The sequence below is a fragment of the Macrotis lagotis genome, chromosome 1 (assembly GCF_037893015.1).
Source record: "Macrotis lagotis isolate mMagLag1 chromosome 1, bilby.v1.9.chrom.fasta, whole genome shotgun sequence".
Classification (NCBI taxonomy): domain Eukaryota; kingdom Metazoa; phylum Chordata; class Mammalia; order Peramelemorphia; family Peramelidae; genus Macrotis; species Macrotis lagotis.
This window is the reverse complement of record NC_133658.1, coordinates 252,048,975-252,076,160: the sequence shown is the minus strand read 5'-3', so window position 1 is coordinate 252,076,160 and position 27,186 is coordinate 252,048,975. Positions and strand designations below refer to the sequence as shown.

Genomic DNA, 27,186 nt, shown 5'->3' with positions numbered 1-27,186 from the left:
ATTCTCACTACATCCCTTCCCCAATTTTCCCCGTGCCCTTCCTAGCACATGATTTGTTTCTGTCCTGAGGCTCCAGTCATGATGAGAGGGCTGAGATGAGCTGTCATGCCTTTCTTCCTTCCTTGCCTGCACGCCTCCCTTCCCCTCCCCCCATTCTACATCTATCAATGGGGCTTTGTGTGGTCAGCTTCATTCACTGAATATATGTGACTCTCTACCAGTTACTTCAAAGAGGACTATGACCTAGTGGAAATAGCATTGACGTCAGACTTCCAGCCTGATGTTTGTCAGGAATAGTTGGCTCCCAAGCCAAGAGAACAGAGCAAAGATGAACAGGGCCTACTCAAGGACATCTACCTCCATGCTATTCCACTGCTAAGAATTACTGTTTCTCCCCTGCTTTCAATCAGATGCCTGCTTCTAGAGGCTAAGTAGAAGGGGTCAGTCCTTAAAGAGATTTAAGATCCCTTATGAAAGACCAGTGGTGTCAGATTAAAATAGAAATAGGGACCACTAATCCATCTATAAGAATCTCTATTGGCCACATCTTGACTTAGGTTTTTTTTTTTAGACTTTTTTCAAGGCAATGGGGTTAAGTGACTTGCCCAAGGCCACACAGCTAGGTAATTTGACTTAGTTTTAAAGTGTAACATGATCTATGTTTCCTTGTATTTTTATTTATTTTATTAAATATTTCCCAATTACATTTTATCTGGTTTGGACTTCACTTGGGAGTGGTAGATGCCATATGCAGCAGCTGGCTTTGAGTTTGTTACCTTTGATCTGACCAGTATTTTCATTTTACAGATAAGTGAAGTGAATAAAAATGTCTTACCCAAAATGCTTTTAAAAGGTTTGTAGTTAGAAGAAGACCTAACCCAGAAGATAGAAACTGGGTGGTTAGATGAGGTTAAGATCCTTTCTCCTACCTGGAAGGGAAAGACCAAGGTCTCCACTGCATCCAGGGCCAATTCCAGGTGTTCTGATCCATATCTGATCTTGACCCAGATGGCTCCAGAGGAGAAAGCGAGTCTAGTGACTTTGCACCCTGATGTTACAGTCTTCTTCAAGAACAAAGGACAAATGTCAAATCCTTGCTCCTACCTTTATATTCCCCTCTCATTTGTTCCATTTAATCTTCTATTGAGAACAATCTTGTGGGGGCTTTGGACACTCAGGAAATGAATATAGTAGAAGTGCTAAATTTCCCCTGTCATTTCCTAGGTTGTGGAATCTCAAGATCTTTTAGAGTTAAGTTAGGCAGTGCTGCTGAGTGAACAATGAGATGGGATGATTTCACTAGGTCCAGGTAGGTCACCAGCAATCCAAGACTTAATCTTCCTGGGTTGAGAAAAGGGGAATGAAATCTTGTGGTTTTGATTTCTGGTAAAATTCTAGAATGCTTTTTGTAAAGGAGAATTAATGAACCATTAGAAAAGGAAGTTAAATAAGGACCAGCATGGCTTCATCAAAAACAGACCATCTTAGATTAACCTCATTGATAATGCAGAAGGATGCTGCTGAGTTCTTCCTGTCTAGATTATAGCAAAGAATTAAGCAGTGTCTCATGTCTCATTGAATTAGGTGGAGACATGTTGTCTAGATAATAGGTCAATTAGAGAATTTGGAAATGGTTGAGTGACTAGACTCAAAGTGCAGATAGTTATTAGTCATCTTTGGAATGAAAAGAAATAGAAGAATATGCTTGTAATTCTTGGCTATCTTAATCTTAGTTTAGCCTTAAATAAAACCGTAGTTGAATAACTTATCAAAATTACAAATTACACAAAGCCAGAGTGATGGCTTACATATTGGAATGGTAGATTCAAGAGATAAAAATGGTCTCAATGAAATAGAATATTGGATCAGTTCTACTGAGGTAAAATTCAAAGGAATAAATGTAAACTCTTAGCAAAGTTTAAAAAAAATCAGTGTCCTGGGGCAAGATTGGAAAGACATGGCTGGACTGAATTATAAAAAAAGATCTGGAAATCTTAGTGGATTGCAAGCTAAATAGGAGACAAAAAAAGATAAATAAGGCCTTAGACTGCATTAACAGAGACAGTATTGTCTAGGTCTTGGGAGGTGAGGGTCTTGAAATCCTCTGCTCTGGTCAGAATACATCTTGTTCTTTTCTGAATGACCAAGATGGTGAAGAGGCTGGAGTGAACATATCAGCATTGTTTCAAGGACCAGGGAATGTTCAGTCTAGAGAAGCAAAGCTTGTGGGACCTGATAACAATATACAATTATTTGAAAAAGTGTTAAAAGGAAAAGGGATGGATCTTCTTTTCTGCTTGGCTTCATCTATGTAAAACTAGAAAGCTTAAAATATTTACATTTAGGAAAAGTTTTCTAACTATTATATCTTGCTCCCCTTTCCCCCTCCTCCCCTAAAGTGGGATATGTTGCTTCTGGAAGCAAAGGCTAAGGGACGATCTGTTAGATATGACATAGAGGAGTTTTTTTTGTACTAATTATGTCGAATGACTCTAAGATTCCTTATGGTACTGAAGTTTCTGACTTCATAACTTTTCCTGGGGTTGTGTTGGAGATTAAACTTGTGAACTTATAAAACTTTTTTTTTTTTAGTTTTTACAAGGCAATGGGGTTAAGTGGTTTGCCCAAGACCACACAGCTAGGTAATTATTAAGTGTCTGAGGTCGAACTTATAAAATTTTGATTGTGATCTTTGACCCATTAGTATGGGACTCCTTAAGGGTGGAGATGAAAGACAATTTGCTGATGTCTACAAGTTGTTGAGAGTTCCAGTCATTTTCCAGTCCTCTTTGGAAGTCTTCAGATTTCAAGTCTTCTTCAGGATTCTTTAAGCTTTGTTTCAGGTGTTTCTGATTTCCAGATCTGAGACAGAAGATGGAAGTAACTCTCCCACTTCGAGCTGGTGAAAGAAAAGACTCCGGGATCCTATTTCCAATTTAATTATACTAGATTCTTTGGGGTGGGTGGCATCTTTCTTCTTGGTTGAAATTCTCTCTCTCTCTCTCTCTCTCTCTCTCTCTCTCTCTCTCTCTCTCTCTCTCTCTCTCTCTCTCTCTCTCTCTCTCTCTCTCTCCCCTCCCTCTTTGTTGAACTGTTATCCAATGGGGAGGACTCTTTACCCTGTATTGTTGGTATTTGGTGGAAAAGGGGTCAAGTCTTGGACATATAGCTTAGGGTTCTCCTTCCTCCCCTTAATAATGATAAAGTATTCAGAAGTTAGATCAGACTGATCATAGCCCCTAGACTAATGATATTTAAGAGAACAAACAGATATAATTCTAGCCTGGTCCTCCCACTCTCTGAGGAGAGCAGAGAGGTAGCTTCTGATTCTAGCCTCCTGCTTCCCCTCTTGGCAGAATGAAAGTGTCCCTTGGAGAAGGGTTGGGGGTAGGTCACAGAGAAGAAACTTGTGATGTTTATTCTGTCTCTTTAGAGCCACACAATGACAAGTCTCAACATAGGTTGGCCTTTCTACACTTTTATTGATGTGGGCCTCCCCACATCAATAAACCATTTTAATAGAACTTGTTTCCTTTGTAAATCCTATGTAGTATATTTTGTGCATATTGAAATATTAATTTTGAGAAGGGATCTTTTAAACTTTACCACACTGCACATCAGGAGCCCATAATACTGTAAACTACATTAAGATCTCTGGACTAGATAATCTTAAAAATTTTTTCTGCAGTTATTTCAGAACCAAGACAAGGAACCTAGGTTTCTTGGCTTCCAGGTATGGTACTACCACTCTGTTCATCACATACCCCTGGGGGGCTAGGGTGGGACCCAGAACCAAGATGGCAGAGAAAAACCTGAAATTTCCCTGAGCTCTTCCCCAGTTTCCCTCAGAAATGTTAATCAAGTCTCTGAACAGATTCTGGAGTGGCAGAACCTACCAAAAAAAAACCCGAATAAACCACAGAATGGAGCTGAAAAATGCTCCAGATATCTTGGAAGGACTTTAGGAATGTTCTGGATGAAGGCAGGTAGGGACAGGGAAACCAGTGGGAGACTTTCAGCCATAACACAGATCAACAACTGAGGCTCCTGAGTCTATACTCAGAAGGCAAGCTGTGAGGGAAGCTGAGGCCAGCTCAGTGGGAAGTCACTAATACCTGAGGCCCCATTGCAAGTACTGGATGAGGAGTCCTCTGACCCCCAGTCCAAGAAACTTGAGACAGTGCCTTCATATATCCCAGGAGCAAAGTTCAACATTAAAAATTACAAACTAAGCTAAACATAAGTAAGAAATAGAGAAAAGGGGCGGCTAGGTGGCACAGTGGATAAAGCACCAGCCCTGGAGTCAGGAGTACCTGGGTTAAAATCTGGTCTCAGATAATTAATAATTACCTAGCTGTGTGGCCTTGGGCAAGCCACTTAACCCCATTTACCTTGCAAAAACCTAAAACAAACAAACAAACAAACAAAAAACCCTAACCATAGAGAACTACTATGGCAATGAGATCCAAACACCATCTATGAAGAGGAAATTGGAAAAAGGTCAACATATTCCTCAGAGGGGAATATGAATTGAACTCAACCAAAAGTCTTCTTGGAAGAACTCAAAAAAAATGTTAAAAATTAAGTGGAAAAATTGGGAAAAGAGATGAGAGGTAGGTAAAAGAGAGTCAACAGCTTAGAAAAGGAATCACAAAAATTAACTAAAAAAACTTCAAAAACACAATTGACAAAAATGAACAAAGAAAGCAACTTTTTAAAAAGTAGAATTGAACAAATGGAAGAAGAAAATATCCTCTTAAAAATAGATTTGGGGGCGGCTAGGTGGCATAGTGGATAGAGCACCGGCCCTGGAGTCAAGTACCTGGGTTCAAATCCGGTCTCAGACACATAATAATTACCTAGCTGTGTGGCCTTGGGCAAGCCACTTAACCCCATTTGCCTTGAAAAAACCTAAAACAAAAAAAATTAGATTTGACCAAATGGAAAGGGAGATGTAAAAACTAACTGATGAAAATAATTCCTGAAAAATTAGAATGGCTCAAGTGGAACCTATTTACTTTATGAGACATCAAGAATCAGTCAAGCAAAATTTTTAATATTGAAAAAAATCTTGTATCCCTGGACTCCAGCTCCAAATATTCAGAATGATCTGATAATGATCTTAATAACAAATTTATATGTTGAATGTTTACAATAGTTGATGATGCCTACCTTCAGTGGAAGCTTCTTTAGGAAGGAGACTCTAGGGTAGTGGTCTGTCACTAATAAGCTCCAGTAAGGTCCAGAGCATGCGATTAGGTAGTGTTCTTACTCCCTCAGGCCAGCAAGACAAGTCATTTCCAGAAGGGTTTACCCAGTACTACTTGTGGAGGACACATAGAGAAAGAAGTCCCTCTCCTGGGGAGATAGAGTTCTATCTAGTTCAGTAAGTCAACAGATATTAAACACTTACTACATACTAGCACTAGACTGGTATGGGGATTCAAAGAAAGGCAAAAACATGATCTTTGCCCTCAAGGAAATCATATTCTAATGAGACAATATGCAAAAAAATGTATACATAAAGGATATGTATATTGCTTCTATCCATTTAATGCTCAGGGAGGACTAGTGCATCTGGTGTAAGGGTTGCTGAGCCTCTTTGAGGGTTGCTCATTCCTTCAGTGGATTGGAAAGATGAGAACAATATGTTTCAATCACTATGAAGGTGGTTGAAGCAGATGCTGTGGAGCATGTAGATCTTGGTGAGACACTGAGGATGCCAAGATCATCCACTGCATCCTGGGCCATTGCCAGTCTATCTTTTGTCTTACTATTGGTCTTCAATGAATCTGGAAGAGAGAGTGAGACCAATGATTTTGTGTAGCTCTCTCTCTCTCTCTCTCTCTCTCTCTCTCTTTCTCTGTCTTTTTGTCTCTATCTCTGTCTCCTCCCCCTTCCTTTCTCTCTCTCTCTTTCTCTCTCTCCCCATTTATATATATAGATAGATAGATAGATAGATAGATATAGATAGATAGATAGATATAGATAGATATGGATATAGATATAGAAGAGATCTATTTCCTGAAGTAGGATTTGAGCTGAATCTAATAGGGATCCAAGGAGGTGGAAGTGAGGAGGGGAGAATCTACCAGACATGGGAGACAGACAGAAAATGAAGTCAGGGGTTAGAGTGTCAAATATAAGAAGACAGTATCACACTGCAGAATACATGATGTGGAGCAAAGTATAAGAAAACTAGAAAGATAGAAGAGGTCAGGCTATGATGGGTTTTGTTTATTATTTATTTTCACATTACTATAATAGTCTTGTAAAAGTAAACATAGTTCCCCTTCCCCCCACAAAGATAGAGAAATCTCAAGAGTGAGAGGAACAAAAAGGATACTTTGGTCTGTGTTCAGATACCATCAGCTCTATCTCTAGGATGGATCACATTCTTTTTCATAAGTCCATCAGAGAAGTTCCTTCAATATTTTTTTTCCCACAGTTGCTATTGCTAGCTGTATTTCCTTCCATTCTATTCCTCCCCACCCCCCATTTATTTTATTCTCTCTCTCCTTTCACCCTGCCCCTCCTCAAAAGTGTGTTGTATCTGACTACCCTCTCCCTTCATCTTCTCTTTTATCACTTACACTCCCCTCCCCTGTCCTCTTTCTTCCATCTCTTTCCTCTCCTTTTTCCCTCTAGGGCAAGACAGATGTCTGTACACTTTTGAGTGTGTATGTTACTTCCTCTCTGAGCCACTTCCTATAAGAGTGAAGTCTCACTTCCCCACCTTCCACTCCACTGCATAAACTTTTTCTTGACTCTTTTTTTTTAGGTTTTTGCAAGGCAAATGGGGTTAAGTGACTTGCCCAAGGCCACACAGCTAGGTAATTATTAAGTGTCTGAAGCCAGATCTGAACCCAGGTACTCCTGACTCCAAGGCCAGTGCTTTATCCACTACGCCACCTAACCGCCCCTATTTCTTGACTCTTTTATGTGAAATATCTACCTCTTCTTTCTCTTTCTCCAATACATTTCTTTCTCACTCATTGTCTCCATCTTTATAATTTATTATACCTTCATATTCAGCTCCCTCCTGTTTATATATGATTCTTCTAATTGCTCTAATAAATGAGAAGGTTCTTTTGACTTATCAGTATCATTTTTCCATGCAGGAATACAAGCAGTTCAATATCATTAAATCCTTCATAATTTCCTCCTTCCATCCACCCTCTCTATGCTTCACCTGAGTCCTGTACTTGAAGACCAAATTTTCTGTTCAGTTCTGGTCACTTCAACAGGAAAGTGTGAATGTGCACTATTTCATTGAATATCCATCTTTTCCCCTGAAAAAGGGTGTTCAGTTTTTCTGGGTAGTTGATTCTCAGTTGTAATCCAAGTTCTTTCACCTTTTGGAATATTATATTCTAAGTTCTATGAGCCCTTAATGTAGAAGCTGCTAACTCCTGTATAATCCTTACTATAGCTCCACAATATTTGAATTGTTTCTTTCTGGTTGCTTCTAATATTTCCTTTTTGACTTGGGAGTCCTGAAATTTGGCTATAATATTTCTGGGAGATTTTATTTAGGGATCTCTTTTAAGAGGTGATTAGTGGATTCTCTTAATTTCTATTTTACCCTCTGCTTCCAGGATATCAGGGCAATTTGCCTGGAGAATTTCTTTAAAATGAAGTCTACACTCTATTCCTGGTCGTGACTTTCATGTAGCCCAATAATTTTTAAATTATCTCTTCTGAATTTGTTTTCCAGGGCAGTTGATTTTCCAATGAGATATTTCACATTTTCTTCTAGTTTTTCATTCTTTTGATTTTGTTTTATTTTTTTCTTGATTTCTAACAAAGTCATTATCTTCCCTGAGCTCCATTCTATTTTTGAAGGAATTATTTTTTTCATAGAGCCTTTTTAATCTTCTTTTCTATCTGGCCAATTCTGCTTTTTAATGTATTTTTCAGCTCATTGACCTTTTTGGACTGTGCTTTTTTTCCATTTGATCTAAACTGGTTTTAACATGTTATTTGAATCTCCTGCTCCAAGCTCCTGACTTGGTTTTCATGATTTTCCCACATTGCTCTCATTTCTCTTTCTAATTTTTCCTCTACCTCCCTTACTTGATTCCCCCCCCTCCAAGTCAAAGGGCTTAAGTGACTTGCCCAAGGTTACACAGTTAGATAATTATTAAGTGTTTGAGGCTGAATTTGAACCTAGGTCTGATCCTCCTGACTCCAGGGTCAGTGCTCTAGCCATTGTACAACCTAGCTGCCCCTCTTTTCTTGATTTTCAAAATCTTTTTTGAACTCTTCCATAGTCTAAGACAAATTCATATTTTTCTTGGAGGTTTTGGATATAGAAACTTTGACTTTGTCATCTTCTGGTATGTATTTTGATCATTCATGGGATCAAACTATTTGTCTATGGTCAAAGTCTTTTTCTTCTGCTGTTTGTTCATTTCCCCAGCCTATAACTTGATTTTAACTCTTTGTTAAGGTGGGATTCTGCTTCCAGGGTGGAGGATGCACTTTCTGAAGCTTTTGAGGGTTTTTGAGATACCCCACCCCCAGGGACCTCAGTTCCTTCAAACTCTTATGAGAGGCTTACTGCTCTCCTGTCTTGTGCTTGGTCAGTGGATGACCACAGGAGCTCCCCTCTAGATTGCTACCTGGATCTGAATAGGGGCAAAGCAACAGAGTCCTTCCCAGGGATAGCAGAGAGACACCTACAGTCTCCCAGGACCCCGTTATCATCCATGGGCTGAGCACTCTGGAAGCAGCTTCTGGTGGCTCCATAGGTTGCCTGGGTAGGGCTATGCTGAGACCTGTGTTGGCCTGGGATCCATGCTCACTCTGATGCAACAAAGTTTTCTTGCTGACCTTTCAAGTTGTCCTTAGCAATCCCTGGGCTGAGTGGTCTGGAAACCACCCCCTCTGCCATAGACCCAAATGCCTCCAGGGACCAAGGTGCCCTGTGGGCTGTTCCTGGATGGCTGGAGCTGGTTCACTCAGGTACAACTGGGGCTGCATTGCAGCCCTTTCCAACCCTAGTGGAACAGACTCTTCCCAACGATCTTCCAAGTGGTCTTGTGCTTGAAAATTTTTTCACCCAGTCTTTCTGTGGGTTCTACTATTCTAGAATTTGGTTAGAATCATAATTTTAAGGCATTTGGAGTGGTCTGAGGGAGAGTTTGGGGGATTCCTTGCCTTCACTTCACCATCTTGGTTCTGCCCTCCTGTGAAAAACTTTGAAAGCCAAACTGAGGGTATTTGATTCTTGTGGTAATGAGAAGTTACTGGAGTTTATTGATTGGAAATAGTGTTGATATAATTAAAACTGTACTTTAGGAAGATTAGTTTAGTATGTGAATGGAGGATAGACTGAAGTGTGAAGAGACTTGGGATGGGAGACTAACCAGAAGATTATTGCAATTATTCCAGGCCTGATGAGGTCTGGTGATGAGGGCCTGAGCTAGGTTGGTGGCAGAATCGGAAGAGAAAAGGGGGTATGTGCATAAATGTTAAAAAGTTAAAATGACAAGACTTGGTAAGTGATTGGATATGGTGGTGGTGTTGTGGGAGGGGGCTGAGTGAAAATCAAGAGTTAAGGACACTTGTTATTTTATTTTATTTTTTAGGTTTTTACAGGGCAAATGGGGTTAAGTGGCTTGCCCAAGACCACTAGGTAATTATTAAGTGTCTGAGGCTGGATTTGAACTGACATCCACTGACTCCAGGGCCCGTGCTCTATCCACTGCACCATCTAGCTGCCCCAAGGACATTTGTTATACCAAGATGATTATGACTGGATGACTGGGACATGGTTATACCCTCCAGAGTAACAGGGTAGTTGGAAAGAGGGGAAGAGATCATTTTGATAGCTAAGTAAAGGATGTGTTAGGGGGGATGGGGAGGAACTTGAGGGAAGGAGACCAGTTAAGAGGTTATTGCAATAGTCCAGGTATAAGATGATGGAGATCTGTACCAGGGTGGTGACTTTGTGAATGGAAAAGTACACATATGAGAGATACTGTGAAGGTGGAAATGACAATGCTTGACAACAGATTGAATATGGGAGGGAGGGTGTGAAAGAAGTTCAGAAGTTAAGGATGAGTTTGGTGACTGGAAACCTCGTAGTTGAGATAGAATGATGAACAGAAACCAGAAATCCTATGACACATAAGGACAAGAACCAGACTAGTCATTTTATTGGTTTGGGGAAAAATGCTCCATGATGAAACTTTTCTGACAGTGATTCAGAACCTTCCCTGAATTGTATGATCTTGGAGTATTGCCTAGGGGTATTGAGATTGGAAAGGTCCCATGGTTAGTACTTGACAGGGTCAGATTTGAACCCAGGTGGTCCAGATTCCAGGGAAAGCTCCCTATGTCATGCTGCCTCTCCTGAAACATCCAAGATTATCAAATGGCAGAAACTGTGAGGCAAGCTGTGCATGGTATGGAGATTCAGAGGAGGGGAAAATCATAAATGATGATTTCAAAGGATGGGGGGGTTTCTTGGAGGGAGAACCTTGAATGATTATGGTTGGCTCCATGGTGGTATTTCTGGAGCTAATGAACACCTATCTCATCCCTAGTGTCCCTTCTCACAAGATTTTTGAATGGCTCAATCGTTCATTCCAAGGAGCCTTTGGTTTCTTGGCTGATTCAAGTTCCAGCTCCTGAGATGTAGTGAGGCAACGCCATCTGCTGGCCCCTTAGCCTTTGTGCTTCAGGGGCCAGAATTTGGCAATCACAGGTTCTCTCTCACAGGTGTCTAAAACGGAGCTTTGAGATCATTGAGTCCAACTTCTTCACTTTATATTTGAAATGAAACCCAGAAAGTTTGAGAGATTTTCCCTATGTCACAGAGCTAGTAAGAAGTTAAGTTGCCTTTGAAACACAGGGCCTTGACTCTAACTCTTGGGCTGATTTTGTTTTTCTTCTTTGAATCTTTCTCATTAGAGGTAAGAATATGAAGACTAAGTTCCCAGACCAAGGTGGGCACTGTCCGTGTGGCATGGAATTCTTGAAATAGAAGTGAGGCATCTGAGGGTCTAGTCCTCCTGGACTTGGCAGGTGATTGAACCCAGAGGTATGTTGCTGGGCAGTGGTAGGTGAATTACTAGATAAGAGCCTTATCTTGGTTCTTTATATTTGGAGGAATCTCAGAGATCATAGTCTGAAAGTGCCATGTAAATATCATTGTTATTATTGGTGTCAAATAACTTTTCTAAGGAATACTGGTAGTAGATAGAAAAAGGAGCCATTACACTGTTCATAAGGATCCTTTTGGGCACTTAAATTGATTTGGAAAACCACATATTAACATTTTCTATATTCTATTGTATTTTTACTTATTTTATTAAAAATTTCCAAGTTATATTTTAATCTGATTCAGGTTCCATTCAGGTTGTTACAGGTTCCATTGTGAAAACAAAGAAGAAGTCATCTGAAGGGGCAAAGAGGAATCATGTGCCAAAAGATTGGGAACAGGGGAAATAGTGGTGGAAGAAAATGACGTGGACAATTCAAGTGAAGGGAGGTGGGTATAGGGATGGGGATGGAGAAAGAGTGATGAATACTTGTAGTTAAATAACAGCTATGGGGCATTTTCTTTTCTTTCTTTTTTTTTAAGTGAGACATTTTCTGAAGAGGAAGGGATTATGATGTCTGAAGAAGAAACAGATCTTGGATTTCCAAGTAATTGTGATATGAATCCACAGATACCCTTATATGACCCAGGGAGAGGTCAAAGAATAAGAGATGGGTTAATGAATCAACTATTTATCATCTTGATAGTAAGAGACATCACTAATCTGGAAAGCTGGTGTTCATATTTTCTTGACATGTATGAATGATAGTTTCACCTTTCAAAAAGTGAAGGAGTTATTATGGAAAATTTCCATTCCAGGATAAATTCACACCAAGATGGAATAATTTGTAATAAAGAGAAGACATCTAAACATACTGGCTTTGCATTCCAGATTTCAAAGGCTCAGAGAAGAGATAGATAGGATTCCCTGGTTTAAAATTCTGCAGAAATCAAACTTTCTGAGAAAGTCTCAAGAATGAAATTCTAAGGATACAAAGATAAATGGTTCTAATATGAAGGAAAGGGGAACTAAAGCAGGATCAGGGAACCCCTACCCCTTGGGACATATTGGTGTGGCATTGCCAAGACAACCATAGTCAGGACATGAATTTCAATAAATCTAGCAGCTTTTTAGGGGTAGATTAATTAAATGTTTAATTTAATTTAATTTGTGGGCATGGAATTCTTAGGCTAGAAATGAGGCATCTGAGGGTCTGGTCCTCCTGGACTTGGCAGGTGATTGAACCCAGAGGTATGTTGTTGGGCAGTGGTAGGTGAGTTACTAGATAAGAGCCTTATCTTGGTTCTTTATATTTGGAGGAATCTCAGAGATCATAGTCTGAAAGTGCCATGCAAATATCATTGTTATTATATTGTATTTTTACTTATTTTATTATGTTATAAATATCTAAATGGCCCTTTGTAGAAAAAAGGTTCCCCACCCCTGGTCTAAAGAAACTGATAAAGATGTATAGTGAATTTACCAACTGATTTAAAAAAAAATTAAATGTCTGATGCTCCTTGTTTTTATAGAATAGTTCTATAAAATGTTGAGTTCTCCATTTGATGAAAGAAAAAAATACCGGGTGGTCTATAAGTTTTGAGAATGTGAATGAATTAATTTAAAGGACCTGCTCTTGACCCAGAGGTATTTAGGGACAAAAAAAGGTTTATAATGTTAAAGCAATAAAGTAAAAGAATTAAACAGTAATGGGAATTTAGCAATGTAAAGAAGGAAAGTAAGGACAGTCATAAGAGTGTTGCATCTAGGCTAATCAATAGCAGCAGTCATCAGGGGATAAACAACTTGGGGAGAGAGCAGCATAAAGAAGAAAGTAACCAAGCTAAAAGAGAAAGTTAGGACAGTTGCAAGAGCATTACAACTAGGCTAATAACAGCAGTAAGACCAGGATTTATATAGGCTATGTGCTAGGGTGGAAAGGGTTAATGGGTAAGGGAAGGTGCTAGGGAAGGATTATGGAGTGGGTGACAGATTGTGAAATCCTGAAGGGTCAAATTAATGTCTTCAAGTGGTATCCATAAAGTAGACAATGGAATAAATGTAAATTTGAGTAAGTTTCAAGTAGTTTCACAGCCCAGAGCAATGAGATGGAGGTAGGAGCATATTAAGTGGGTCTCAAATAGTTTAGATAACAGACAATAGGATGGGGGTCAGTGTTAATGTAAAGCCTACTCAGAAAGAGATGAGGTAATTAGGAATACACACTTGGGAGGCATAGCTCAAAGAGCTAAAAATGAAGTAATGAAGGATTTATAAATGAGGGGCAGCAGCTCAAAAATTGAATCCTTTTAGACTAGGGATCCATTGTTTTGCCATAGGGGCTTGTCTTGTGCCTAAGGTCAGGGATCTACTGAGTCCTTGGTAAAGGGAGTGGTGGGGGGGAAGTAAGGTATTTCACTGAGGTTCAGTGACCTTATCACATTGATTTAAAAAAAATGTTTAGAGATTATTTCTGAGAATCATCTTTGAACTGAAAAGTCAGAGCATAATGGATAATAAGAGTCCTAGAGTTTGACCTCAATAAAATACAGTTGGGTTAATGGCAGTTGTTTATCATTCATCTAGGCCTGCAGTCAATCATGTAGGAAGCAGAGTTCAATGGAACTGAACTCAAAGAAGCTTTTGAGGGAAGCACAGTTCTAAATTGGCACAATCAGAAGGTGAAGTCTTTGGTAGGTGAAATTTTCAGTACTTGTTTATCAAAGGAATTCCTTTAAATGTTTTGAGTCAGGTCCACTAAGGGTAGAAGGTGTCAATAATTTCATTATTTTCAGGAAAACAGTCCTCCTCCCTCTGGATCTTGGGACTTTATCAGTTTTGCTAAAAGACCTTCACTAAGATAAGCCTTAGGTCTTATCTTGATGGGATCTAGATGAGGCTTTTTTTTTTTTAGAGAGGAGGCTTTTCTTAAAGACCAGTTTCACCTTTTGTAATTGCTAATTTGATCTTATTAAAAAGAGACTTTAGATTAAAAGGATAGGAAAGAGTGAAAAGTAACTTTGCAACCACTTCTATTTTTAGAGGCATAGAAAAATAATATATATATATATATATCTTATCATTCATAACCCCAAGATAAGTAGGGACATTATAAGAAAGCTACTTGATGCCCTAGGTTTGTACAAGTCATCAATTCAGATGGTACTAAAGGATGTGGTGAATGGAATTGCTGAGACTTTTATCATGGGAAAATTGTGGAGAAAGAGAAAAAGATCTCAGGATTCTAGGAGGATAAATGTTTCAGCTTTCAATGAAGGGAAGAGAGTAGATTCTATAGAGTATATGTTAACCAGTTTGACTTCATTTTCTGGGAAAATTCTTTTATGAAAGGGATGATTAGTGACTACTTAGAAAAAGGAAGTGCTGATCACAAGTAGTAATCATATCTGTTTCATCATTCTGAGCTTGTTTCATTATATGACAGTTTGACCCATCTGGCAGATTGAAGGAATATTATTGATTTAGATGGTCTAGATGTTAGCTAACCATTTGTGAGTCTCTCATGTTATTTTTAGAGTCAAGGTAGAAAGATGTAGCATGAACAGTAGTACATTAGGTTTGATTTAAGGAAAACCTTTTTATTTTTTTTTTTAGGTTTTTGCAAGGCAAATGGGTTTAAGTGGCTTGCCCAAGTCCACACAGCTAGGCAATTAATTAAGTGTCTGAGACCAGATTTGAACCCAGGTACTCCTGACTCCAAGGCTGGTGCTTTATCCACTACACCACCTAGCCAGCCCAAGAAAAAACTTTCTAATAAAATTATATCAGAGTGGAATGAATTATCTTGAGAAAAGGAAAGAGATAGAGATAGAGAAAGAGACAGGGTCAGAGAAGAGACAGAGATAGAGACAAAAAGACAGAGAGAGAGAGAGAGAGAGAGAGAGAGAGAGAGAGAGAGAGAGAGAGAGAGAGAAAATGAATTTTTCAAGCTCCAGTTAAGTCCCAGATGCTGTGCTGGGGACACAAATAAAGCAAGCCAGAAAATCTTATATTCTTCAATCCTATACTGGTTGGGGTATTGGAAAGGAGAAGAATGAAATTTGGCAGGCAAGGAGAAAGAGGTTGAGCAAGGAGAGTCAAGGTGAAAATGAGATGCATAAATAGATGGTTGAATAAATTCCAGTCCTATCCTACCAAATCCCTGTTTATGTTACAAGATCAAATTTACCTTCTGACATTAAGAATTCGACTTGAATTTGTTTACCATACTTTGTATATTAGAATCCAGACATCTGAGATTGTAGTAGAGGAAATACTGGACAGAGAAACATGTTCTATAATTAAACTGTTCCCTCTGTGCTGACCGTGTTATATTTAATACTGACCTCCATCTCATTGCTCAAGACCACTGACTCAGCTATACATCTCTCTCCCATCCCATTGTCCAAGTTAGTAAGATGAGGTCAATGAACTTTAGCAAAGTACTTATCCTCTCCCTGGCAAGGACTCTAAATCATCTACCCCAGGCATAAGACAAGTCCCTAACAAAAATAAATAAATAAATAAAAACAATGGATTCCTACCCTAACTACTTTCTCTCATCTACTTGTTCCTAATTACCTATCTCTGAGATACAGCCCCCAACAAAGTATCCCTAATTACCTCATCTTCTTGTCCCTTTAAAAGCTTAACCACTCCTTAATTGATTTGCAGTCTCCCTTTGGGAAGTCAATCTTGGGGTGGGGTGATCACCCTAATAGACTTTAATCTCTCATGTGCTGCAGATCCCCTGGGATCAACCTAGTTACAACACTTTGTAACTGCCCTTTGCTTTTCCTTCTTTACTGCTTATTCGGGCTGCTCCTATTAATGTCTTTACTTTCTTTCTTGCTCACCCCCTCAGGGGATCAGCCAATTGATTTTATTTTCTCTCTTAGCTTCAGTTAACCACAGTAATATGTAAATAACCTTTTTTTTGTTCCTAAATTCTTCTGAGTCTACATCAATCCTTTAAGTGAATTCTTTCCTGTTTATTCCAACCCATAAAGTCTTTAGCCCGCTGTATTTTCTGGCAACAAAATCATGGACTTTATTGATCAATTAGCACAGCACCTTAAAAAAAATCATCTCTGTATTTCTGGATAGCTCAACTAGGAAACTCTTAAAGTGGAACTACTCTTTATGGTATCTGGCTACATATATACATACACATATGTGTGTGTATATTTTTACATAAACACACATTTAAACAACTTCTTTTTCAGGTTTAACATTGCTAGTGTTCTTCCCAAAATAGTGACCTCAGGAGGAAATCACCTATGAAGAGAGGAGAGTCTGAATGTAGAGGTTTCTCATGGTATCATTTCAGCAGGTGAGAGGAAGGAGGTAGAGTTTGGAGAGAATTATGAAGGGATTGAAAGTCCCTCCCCCCACAGTAATCTTCAATTAAATTTGAATGCCCCCTTGTGGGTTATCTTTTAGAGGGGATTTTTGTGAAGAATGGATTGAAGAGAATAGCTTGAAGGGGAGTCAAGTTAAAGGATGACTACAATAGTCCAGATGAGAAGTGTTGTATAGTTCTCTTATTATATCACCAATGAAGATGTCTAGAGAAAAGAAGCAACTTGCTTCAAGTCATATACAATGAGTAGAGTGATGGGATCTGCATAGGGTAGTCAGAAGGCATTGATGGAAGGAGGGTGAGGGTGAGGGGATGCTTTAGATAAACTTTGTCTCCTTAGGTTTTATTTTGAGTTAGTTGGGTGTTAACAGAAATAGAGAAGAGAGGGGGGGGGAGAGAGAGAGAGAGAGAGAGAGAGAGAGAGAGAGAGAGAGAGAGAGAGAGAGAGACTTAAACCTGTCTAATTATTGTTAAGGGACAAATCAACAGAAGCCTGAACTCTTCAACTTTCAGAATTCCTCATAAGACCTGGTATACTAGCAATGACATCATCCAGGAGGCTGATAATATAGACCAAGGTAAGGATAGCAGGTGAGGCATGGAAAGGCAGGGACAGCCTTGTACAGTTAATTAAAAATCAATTCTGACCTTAAGGAGACTGCTTCCTTGCCTACCTGGCAGGATTACTCTGACTTCCTTTTCTGCCTTTAGAGCCATGCCCATTCATAAGAGACCTCTCCCAGGCCAGTCTGGCTACATGACCTGAAGGGAGAGAATAAAGTCCAGCTCACTGGAAAAGCTGTTATTTTTTGCATTAATCAGCAGGGGGAGATAGGAGACTGGGCTAGATGGGTTCAAACATAAACCCTGATTGATCATAGAATTTTAGAATCTTAGATTTAGAATAGAAAGGAAACTTAGAGCTTATTTGATTCAACTATTTTACAGATGAAGAAACTGAGACCTATAGAAGTTAAGTGATTTGTCACACAGAAAGTAAAAGAAGTGATTCAAAACCAAATTCTCAGATTTCAAATCCCCCCCTTTCAGCTGTACCTCTTCTTCTAGAACAAAGGACAAATATCATCATCATCTCTTAACCTCTGTTGGTAAATGTTTAACAGGCTGCTCTCTGGGAAAAACGTGCATGCACAACACACTTTTTTTCAAAGTTAATTATAATTTTATTTTCTTTTTTCCCTATTACATGTAAAAATAGTTTTCAACATTCATTTTTTGTAAAATTTTGAGTTCCACATTTTTCTACCTCCATCTCTTCTCTCCCCTCTTGTAATCTGATATAGGCTACACATGCATAGTCATGTTAAATATATTTACATATTATGAAACTAGAAATAGAACATAAGGGAAAGGACATGAGAAAGAAAAAAAGCAAATTTTTAAAAAGTGAAAATAGTTTGCTTTAGTCTGCATTCAGACTCCATAGTTCTTTCTCTGGATGTGAATGATATTTTCCATCAAAATCTTTTGGAATTATCTCTATGTTGAGATATAGTTGATCATTACAAAATACAACACACTTTTAAAATTTCTTCTGCTTTGAAGAAAAGATTGGGGTAAAGCTGAATAGGATGACATTCTTAAAAGTAAAATTGTGTAGGAAAAGAAAAAAGTGTTATCTTATACAAAAGAGTTGTGAGGAAGAATTGATTCAGAGAAATTAGATGAGGAAGAAGAGATGGTAGTTCTGGAAACCTACTCTCATTGGGGCTGGGTTGAAGAGGGAACAATATGTGTGTGTATATGTATGTATATTTACTGTGCTTGTATATCTATTTGTATATGAATATATGAGAAGTGAATGGAGAGGGTCTTGAGTGAGAGAGTGAGGGAATAGGACAAGAGGGTATATATAGAAGGGTGAGTAAATTAATAAGAAGAGGGTATAGAAGGGTGTGGGAGGCAGGAATTCTTGGAAGAAAGGTATTAAGGAATAGGAGGGCAAGACAGAGAGTAGAAGTAAATACAGGAGTAAAGAGGAGATGTTTTCAGGAAACAGAAAAATGAGAGATGCACACAAATCAAATACATAGCTATCTATGAATATATATATGTGTGTCTATGTGTAGAAAGATTATATATAGATATAAATATATATGAGTGCATACATGTGAGTATGTATATATATATGAGTGTCCATATATATGTATATATACATGTGTGTGTGTGTGTAGATCCATGCATAATTGTAGATGTCCTGAGGGGAAAAGGAGAAAAAGTAAACCATTCAGAGAATAGAAGAAAACCTATAAGGAAGCAAAGAAAAGATGGGCAATTTTGAACACAATATGTAATATTTATTATATAGGCTTTCTTGAAATGAATATTTATATTATGAATCCTCTCTTATGTTTTGTCATATACATGATGATGTTTTCTTATTTTATATTAAAATTTAAAATAAAAACACATTTAAAAATTAGCATTATTAATATTTTCTCCATTACTTAAGTCTAAACAATTAACAAAATAGAAATTAAGATATAGATATGCATATATACATATCAAGGCCTGATTTGTAACATTTGCAAATTTCCAAGGTACAAATGCTGAAAATTTAACAATTCTCTTTTTTGGGGGTTTATTTATTTCATATTATTACAATAATCTTGGTGTGAGAGTAAACATAAACCCCCCTCCTCCCCCCCCCCAAAAAGATGAGAAACCTCAATAATAGTGAGAGAGGGAAAAAATGTACTTCAGCCTGTGTTCAGATTCCAATGGCTCTGTCTCTGGGATGAGTTGCCTTTTTTATCATAAGTCCACCAAAGAAGTTGTTTCAATATTTTCCCCACAGTTGCTATTACTAGCTGTATTCCCCTCTACTCTATTCCTTCCCACTCTCATTCTATTCTCTAGAAGTGTGTTGTTGTATCTGAGTACCCTCTCTCACAATCTTCCCTCTCTTCTATTACCTATTCCCCCTTCCCTCCCCCATTCCCCTTCCCTCCCCCTATTCCCCCTTCCCTCCCCCTATTCCCCCTTATCCCTTCCCTTTCTTCTCATTTTTCTCTAGAGTAAGATAGAGTTCTATACCCTATTAAATGTGTACATTATTTCCTCTGAGACATTTCTGATTCTAATGAAGACTCACTCATTCCCCCTTGCTTTTCTCCATTCCACTCCATTGAAAAAACTTTTTCTTGACTCTTATGTGAAATATCTTAACCCCTTCTAACTCTCCTTTCTCTTCCTCCCAGTACTTTCTTTATCACCCATTGACTCCATCTTTTAACTGTATTATACCATTATATGCAACTCCTTCCTTTGCCTTGTCTATATATGCTCCTTCTAACTGCTCTTATAAATGAGAAAGTTCATGTGAGTTGTCAGTATCTTCTTCCCATGCAGGAATACAAACAGTTCAACATCATTAAGTTCCTCATAGTTAGTCCTTCTCATCTGCCCTCTCTATGGTTCACCTGAGTCCTGTACTTGGAGATCAAACTTTCTATTCAGCTCTGGTTGTTTCATTCAGAAAGTTTGAAAGTCCCTTGTTTCATTGAAAATCCATCTTTTCCCCATTCAGTTTTGCTGAGTAGTTGATTCTAGGTTGATCTTGATCTTTTGCCTCCTGGAATATCATATTCCAAGCCCTATGAGTCCTTAATGTAGATGCTGCCAGATCCTGTGTAATCCTGACTATAGAGCCATGGTAGTTGAATTGTTTGTTTCTGGAAGCTTTTAGTATTTTCTCTTTGACTTGGGAGTTTCAGAATTTAGCTATAATATTCCAGGAAGTTTTTCTTTTGGGATCTTTCAGGAGGGAATTGGTGAATTTCCTCAATTTCTATTTTACCCTCTGCTTCTAGGATCTCAGGGCAATTTTGCTGTATTATTTCTTGAAAAAATGAAGTCTAGGCTCTTTTCCTGGTTGTGACTTTCAGGTAGCCCAATACTTTTTAAATTATCTCTTCTGGATCTGTTTTCAAGGTTGGTTGTTTTTCCAGTGAGTTATTTCATATTTTCTTCTAATTTTTGTTTTTTTTGGGAATAGTTTATTTCTTCCTGATTTCTCACAAAACCATCAGCTTCCTTTAGTTCCATTATGCATTTGAAGGAGTTATTTTCTTCAGAGAGCTTTTTTATCTCCTTTTCCAGTTGGCCAATTCTGCTTTTTCAGGCATTCTTCTCCTCATTTGCCTTTTGTGTTGCTTTTTCATTTTGGCCTAAACTGGTTTTTAACATATTATTTTCTTCAGTATTTTTTTTTTGTATTTCTTTCACCAAACTGCTGATTTGTTTTTCATGATTTATCTGCATTGCTCTCATTTCTCCTCCCAATTTTTCCTCTACCTGCCTTAATTGCTTTTCAAAGTATTTTTTGAGCTCATCCATAGCCTGAGACTATTTTCTATTTCTCTTGGTGGTTATGGGTACAGAAGCTTCGATTTTGTCATCTTCTGAATCTTCCATGGGACCAAAGTAATTTTTTATGGTCAGATTCTTCTTTTGTTTGCTCATTTCCTCAGACTATGACTGATTTACCATACTTCCAAGGCTTTGGGGTTTTTTTTGGGACAACCCACAGGCATCTTAATTCCTCCAAGGTCTTATGAGAGGCTCTCTTGCCTATGCTTTGGCATGTGGATAAACACAGGCCCTCTCCTTTAGAGCTTTGAGGAGAGTTTCTGCTCGACTATGGTGGTATGGGAGCCCAAACTGCAACTTGGATTTGGGTGTGGGAAAATAGCTGAGTCCTGCTCCAGGGAGAGCAGAGAGACCTCTGCAGTCTCCCCCAACCACCTTACCTTCTGTGGGCTGCTCTCTGGAGGTGCAGGCTAGCTTCCCCGATTCTGGCTACAGGTTCTCATTTCAGGGCTGCTCTGAGGCTGGAGCTTGCTCCTCACTCACTCTGGTGCATCAGAGTTCTTTCACCACCCCTTCAAGCTGTTTTTGCTGATCCTTGGTCCAGGAGGTCTGGAAACCACACCCTCTGCCATGGACCCAGGTATCCCCAGGGATCTAGGCACCCAGCCCTGCTATGCTGCTCTGCAGTTGCACTCTCAGCAACCTTTTCCAACTCCTGGTTCTGGTGAAACAGACCTTTCCCACAGAACTTCTAAGTTGTCTTAGACTGGGAAATTGTATCATTCAGTCTTTCTGTGGCTTCTGCCCCTCTATTTGGTTAGAGTCATAATTTCATGGCTTTTGGAGTTTTTTGGGGAACAAGTTTCCAGGAATTCCTGCCTTCATGCTGCCATCTTGGCTCCACCCCACAATCCTCTCTTGTGAATTTAATTCAAGCTGACTCCAGAACAGCCTTAATTATACCACTTTCATTCTGGAATCTCCAACAACAGCCTGTAGATATATGAAATGCTAGCAACACAGATGGAAAACATCAGTTGAAAGGACAAGTGACATTGTCCTCAAGAACTGGAAATCACCTTAAACATCATCTAGTTTAATCCTTTCACATTATTTATAAGGAAACTGAGGCCCAGGGCAGTTGAAACTAGAATCTTTTCTTTCTTTCATAAAGGGAAACTGAAACCCAAGGAAAAAAAAACAATAACTCTGTAACAAGAGGACACAAATACAAAACCCATCTCTGACAGCCTAGTATCTAGGTGAAGAATTTCTCACTTACATATTGTTCTATGGCCCCCTCCCTCTCCCCCTCCCCATTAATCTATATACCCTTTAAAAAAAAAACTTTTTACAAGGTAATGGGGTTAAGTGACTTGCTGAAGTTCACACAGCTAGGTAATTATTAAGTATCTGAGGTCAAATTTGAACTCAGGCCCTCCTGACTCCAGGGCTGTTGCTCTATCCTCTATGCCACCTAGCTGCCCTGATGTACCCTCTTGTTCTGTTCCCTCACTCTCTCTCTTTTTAATTTATTTTTAATTTTTAATTTTTTTATTTTATTTTAATATTTATTTATTCTCTTTTTGTACAAATAATGTTTTTATACATTAATAAAATATTCTTGTTTAAGAGTAAACAGACTACCCCCCCCACAAAATATAAACTTGCTTGAGCGATAATGTAAAGGGGAGAGAAAAAATTAAAATAAAAAAATAGTAATAATTGTAGTTATGGCCAGGTGGCGCAATGGATGGAGCACCAGCCCTGGAGCCAGGGGCACCTGAGCCCATATTGGGCCCCATACACCCAACAATTACCCAGCCGTGTGACATGCAAGCTACCCCAACCCCACTGCCCTGCAAAAACCAAAAAAAGAAAAAAAAAGACCCAAAATAAAATAAAATAGTAATAATAGTAGAGGTGGCTGGGTGGCAGATAGAGCATTGGCCCTTGAGTCAGGAGCACCCAGGTCCAAATCCAGCCTCAGACACCCAACGATCACCCTACTCTGAGGCTCCAGGTAGGCCACCCAGCCCCATTTGCCCTGCACCCCCCCCAAATAATAATAAAAAATGTGCTTCAGTCTTTGTTCCAATACCAATAACTCTGTTGTGGGTGGATCCCATTCTTTATGGTAAGTCCATCACAAAAGTTACTTCCATATTTTTCCACTGTTGCCATTGCTGATGGCAACTCCCTCCTTTCATATTTCTCCACTACCATGCACTATATTTTCTCTCTCCTTTCACTCTGACTCTGCTGTGGGGTATCTGAGTGGTGCAGCAGACAGATCCTGGGTCCTGAGGCCAAGAGGCCCTGAGCCCCCCTACCACCCCTTAGGCCCAGCATCCACCTGGCCCTATGGTCCCGGACAGGTCATCCAACCCCAGCCCCTTGCAAGAAGTAAAAAAGGAAAATGTGTTATATCTGACCACTCTCCCCTCATGGTCCATCCTCTCTTCCATCATTCACATCCCCCCTTCCCCCTGTCCCCACCTTTTCTTCTTAATGCAGATGTCTATACCCCATTGAGTATATATGCTCTGTCCTCTCCTAGCCACTTCTGATGAGAGCGAAGATTCCCTCATTCCCCCTTGCCTTCCCCCCTTCCATATCATTGCAATAGCTCATTGTAATAAAGAAAAAACTTGTTATCTTGACCTATTCCCCCCTCTCCTTTTTTCTTTCTCCCATTACATTTCCCTTTTTTCTATTGACTCCATTTTTAAACTATATTCTATCTTCAATTTCAGCTTTCTCCTGTGCTTCAACTATAATAGCTCCCTCTACCTGCTCTATTAACTGAGAAGGTTCATATGAGTATTATCAGTGTCATTTTTCTATGCAGGAATACATGCAGTTCATCATCATTAAGTCCCTCATATTTTCCCCTTCTCCTTCAATCTCCATGCTTCACCTGAGTCCTGTATCTGAAGATCAAACCTTCTGTTCAGCTCTGGCCATTCCAACAGGAATATTTGAAATTCCCCTGGTTCATTGAAAGTCCATCTTTTTCCCTGGAAGAGGACATTCAGTTTTGCTGGGTAATTGATTCTCGGTTGCATTCCAAGCTCTTTTGCCTTCTGGTATATTGTAGTTGCTGCTAAGTCCTGTGTGATCCTGACTGCAGCTCCACGATATTTGAACTGTGTCCTTCTGTCTGCTTGTAATATTTTCTCTTTGACTTGGGAGTTCTGGAATTTGGCTATAATATTCCTAGGAGTTGGTTTTTTGGGATCTCTTTCTCGGGGGGGATTGGTGGATTCTCTCCATTTCTATTTTGCCCTCTGCTCCTAGAATATCAGGGCAATTTTCCTGTAGTAATTCTTTGAAAATGATGTCAAGGCTCTTTTCCTGATCATGACTTTCAGGTATTCCAATAATTTTTAAATTCTCTTTCCTAAGTCTGTTTTCCATATCAGTTGTTTTTTCAATGAGATGTTTCACATTTTCTTCTAATTTTTCATATTTTGGTTTTGAAGTAATGTATCCTGGTTTCTCGTAAATTCATCAATCTCCCTGAGTTCTATTCTTTGTCTGAAGGATTTGTTTTCCTCAGAGAGTGTTCTTATCTCTTTTTCCATCTGGCCAGTTTTGCTTTTTAAAGCATTCTTCTTCTCAATAACTTTTTGAACTGTTTTATCCATTTGACCTAAGCTGGTTTTTAGCATGCTATTTTCTTCAGCATTTTTTGGATTTCCTTGACTTCATTTTCATGTTTTTTTCTGCATCTCTCTCATTTCTTTTCCCAGTTTTTCTTCTAACTCCCTCATTTGATTTTTCAAACTCTTTTTTGAGCTCTTTCATAGCCTGAGCCCAATTTCTGTTTTTCCTGGAGTCTTTAGATGTAGGAGCTTGTGCTTCCTCATCTTCAGACTGAATATTTTGATCCTTCTTGGGCTCATAAGCAAAATATTTCTCAATGGTGTTCCTCTTTTTTTGCTGTTTGCTCATTTTCCCAGCCTGAGCCTGGTTTTGGGGTGCTTCCTGAGCTTTTAGGACACTCCCACAAGGGTCTCACTGTGTGAGACTCTGTCCTCCTTCCTGGTCTGTGAATGACCATATGCTCCCCCCCTCTGCCACAGGGCTGAGGTGGAGGGGGCCCCTGCTGTTCTGTGGTGGGGCCTAGACTGCGATCAGTATCTGAATGTGGTCAGAGCCCCAGAGTCCTGTTCCAGGGGCAGAGGACAGAGCTCTGCAGTCTCTCTCTCTTCACTACCCTCCCTAGGTTCAATGGGCTCATGCCCTGGGTCTCCTGTTTACTGGCTCCACCTGCTTATGTTCCTGGATCTGAGCTGTGTGCCCTGAGGGCTGGGCTTCACTCGCTCTCTGTGGCAGAGGTCCCCCACTTTTCCCCCAGGTTGTGCCTGGTGCTCCCCAGGGTGTAGCTCAGGAGACTCCCCTGCTGCTGTGAGCTGGGGCTCCCAGTGCCCTGGGGCTGCCTCGGGGAGGCTGAAGTTCTTTCGCTCTGGTGGGCCACCCCTCTGGTGGGCCGCCCTCCAACCCCAGGGAGCAGAGCCTTTCTGCTCTTTTCCAGGTTACCTTGAGTAGGAGAACTGCCCCATTGGGTCTCTCTGTGGGTTCTGTCTCTTGAAAGTTTAGTTAGAGTCCTTAGCTTATGAGTTTTATGAGAGAGAGCCTAAGACACGATCCTTTCTTGTCACCATCTTGGTTCCGCCCCCTATTTTTTGTTTTTTGCAAGGCAATGAGGTTAAGTGGCTTGCCCAAGGCCAGATTTGAACCCAGGTACTCTTGACTCCAGGGCCGGTGTTCTATCCACTGTGCCACCACTGCACCACCTAGCTACCCCCCCCCCACTCTTTAACTCAGTATCCTTCCTATTCCCTTCTCATTTCTTTCTGAATTTAAAAGTCTTTACCTTAACTTTTCTGTGCCTCAGATTCCTCAGAATGAGGTTGTTGGGTTAACTGTCCTTTGGAGTCTTTTCTAGCTCCAGATCTATAATCCTGTTGTTATCTGATCACATGTGATGATGGGACTCAACTAAAGTCTCATAGTGGCCTTGGGGTAGGACTCAAATCAAACTCCATTCCCATGGATCTTTGTCAAGATCATCTCTCTTTTGTGGTACACTTAGGAAGATAGCTTTGTAATAGGAACTCAATAAATGTTTATTGAATGATTAATAGTATTGCCACTTGTTAACTATGTGTCCTTGAGCAAGTACCTTCATCTCTCTGAGCTTATCTCTTCTGAAAAATGGGAATAATATTTTCACTACTATGAAATAGCAATTTGTAAGTGCTTTATGTATCCAAAAACTAATTGAATTTAAACCTGTCCATTAATTGAGAGTCTAATAGATACAGTATTTTTTTTAGGTTTTTTTTTTGGCAAGGCAAATGGGGTTAAGTGGCTTGCCCAAGGCCACACAGCTAGGTGATACAGTATTTTTTTTTTTGGTTCATATTTATGCTACTTACTTTCTATGTGGTTTTTGCAGTTGTGACCATGTTACTCAAGAAATTTCAGTGGTTACTGTTGCCTCCAGGATAAAATATAAATCCTTCTCTATTAAGCTTTTAGAGGCATTTGCAGCTTGGATGTAAAATACTTTCTAACCATTTTAGATTTTATTGAATTTCGTACCCTTTCCAGGACCTCATTTCCAACATTCCATCTCCTATGACTGTCTTCTGCACTGACTATCCTCCATGTTCCAGAGTGCATTCCTTTTTCACTTCTTCCTTGTTAAAATCCTTATTTCTTTTAGTACTCAATTTAAGCATCAGCTTCAATGTGAAGTCTTTCCTCATGCCCCGATTGCTAGTGTTCTTCCTCCTGAAGCTACCTCACATGTCTATATACACATTATCACATATTTAAACATACATGCTCATACACACATATTTACAAATTCATATATATTCTTATATTGTCTCCTTCCATATTATGTAAACTTCTTGAGCATAGGTACCATTTCATTTCTGTTTCATGTATGGAATTAGAGGAGAGTCCTTATCTCTTGGAGAAATTGCAATTCATCCTATTTGTGTGTTTGGGAGAAAGGCAAAGGCATAAATGTAAATAACTGTTCTCTCATTCCTCCATCCTTTCTGTCACTCTTTTGTTGAATTTGTCCATTGTTGCCATGGGACTGAGAGGTACTACTTAGCCATGCTGTCATGCTTCCTCCCTCTGCCCCCGTCCCTCCAGATGAATGATGTGCTATACATGTATTGTGGATTTGAGTTGGGTGGGATAGTAGAGATATAAGTTAGGTGGGAGATAAGACTGTGGATAGAGATGACAGAAAGCATGGATCTAACTCATTAAACAAACAACCACAGATAACTATGATCTAGATCTTCAAACTGATCTTTGTGTTTAGAACTTCTCTGGGCAAAAGCTGTCATAGACAAAGCCTGGTGTAGAAATAAGTACATAGTATGTGCTTAATAAATTCTTTAAAAAATG

General features: G+C 39.4%; 1 long non-coding RNA gene across 8 annotated transcripts in view; it reads left to right on the top strand.

Annotated features, from left to right (window-relative positions):
* The first annotated feature begins 251 nt into the window (after nucleotides 1-251).
* Nucleotides 252-27,186, top strand: part of LOC141515901 (uncharacterized) — a 49,989-nt gene continuing 23,054 nt past the window's right edge. For 2 of the 8 annotated variants that reach the window (XR_012476564.1, XR_012476562.1), the window contains exons 1-6: nucleotides 252-440; nucleotides 10,921-11,050; nucleotides 11,368-11,500; nucleotides 11,594-11,658; nucleotides 16,277-16,383; nucleotides 16,889-16,991. This is a non-coding gene — a long non-coding RNA (uncharacterized LOC141515901). Of the gene's footprint in view, nucleotides 441-5,280; nucleotides 5,387-8,893; nucleotides 8,968-10,920; nucleotides 11,051-11,367; nucleotides 11,501-11,546; nucleotides 11,659-16,276; nucleotides 16,384-16,888; nucleotides 16,992-27,186 lie in introns of those variants that run through there. The other 6 variants (XR_012476568.1, XR_012476566.1, XR_012476563.1 and 3 more) reach the window with 6 other exon arrangements.